Source organism: Helianthus annuus, chromosome 5 (assembly GCF_002127325.2).
Source record: "Helianthus annuus cultivar XRQ/B chromosome 5, HanXRQr2.0-SUNRISE, whole genome shotgun sequence".
Taxonomy (NCBI): domain Eukaryota; kingdom Viridiplantae; phylum Streptophyta; class Magnoliopsida; order Asterales; family Asteraceae; genus Helianthus; species Helianthus annuus.
In genome coordinates, this window is record NC_035437.2 from 32,584,744 (window position 1) to 32,586,061 (window position 1,318).

The following is a 1,318-nucleotide window of genomic DNA, read 5'->3' on the forward strand; positions in this document are numbered from 1 at the left end:
TCATATTAATATCTAAATTTGTAAAGATATTTATCATCTCATTTAAAAACTAAAAATATGTATTGCATATCCATTGCTAAATATAAACGAAATCAAACAATTTAAAATAATAATTACAATAGTTTGTTTAAATTTACAAAGTAAACACGTTATTCTTTTTTTTTTTAAATTCGATTTGTCTGTTTTTAAAAAGATATTAAATTGAAAATTATATTTGTTTGTGTAAAAAATATTAATGTCTCTATATTAATCAAATAAAACAATGTATCAGAATAACTTGTTTCACAACTATGTTGTAAAGTTATTAGGTGTATTGTATGTAAAATCATAAATGTTTACATTGCTTATATTTATGCATATAATTATAATGTCTTTAGATAAGTAATGAAACATTTAGAAAGAAATAATATGAACTGGATGTATTAAATTCATTTAAAAAATCGATTGACTTTAATTAATAACTTTAACAAACATGGATTCGTATGATTATTGCAAGTTAATGTTTACGTTGATAAGTAACATTCATGTTAATAATATATATTATTAGTTGCATAAGAAAACCCAATAACGCTACATACAAACAAAATGGTTTAATCAAGTTCTAGACAATTAGATTTAAAAGATCAAAGAGTAACATACAAACAAAAACAATAATACTAAAGTTCTAAGATACTTGTTCAATACACAAAAGTTAACAAACCAACAAAAGTTTAGTTCATGTCAACTTCCACTTAACTTAGAAATACAAATATCTAAAGTTTTACTAACCGGATCGGACGTTTTTCAATATTATGGTGTTTTTCGAAGTAACAAAGGTGAAATCAAGCATCATACCATCAATCAATTTGTTGTCATCCATAAATTTTTGCCAGTTTTCAACAGAATAACGGTCCGCAGTTCCGTTTTTTTCAATCTTGGCAGTGTAAACAACAACCTGACCTTCCAAATTCTGAACTTTCAATGAATGTCTCTTCTTCTTGAACCCAGCTCGATTAGCAACTTCGACGGGAAGACGCTGCATTAACAACACACTTTGCTTAGCAACATACGTTAAAAATAAACAATATTTAAAATTAATTAATAATTGCCAAAATGTATATCAAATTTTAATATACGAAAAATCATACCAGCCTATATTCTCCTTTACGAGTAAAGTCGAAAAATTCCGAGTCCGTGTTAACATTCCCTGTTTGAACTTTCTTCGGCAGGCTATACTTCTTCACTTGTTTAATCTTTTTATCCTGATAGATGTTAAAAAAAAGTATACTAAATACTTATAATCGTAAAAAAATTAAAATAGTATCATACACAAAAATGA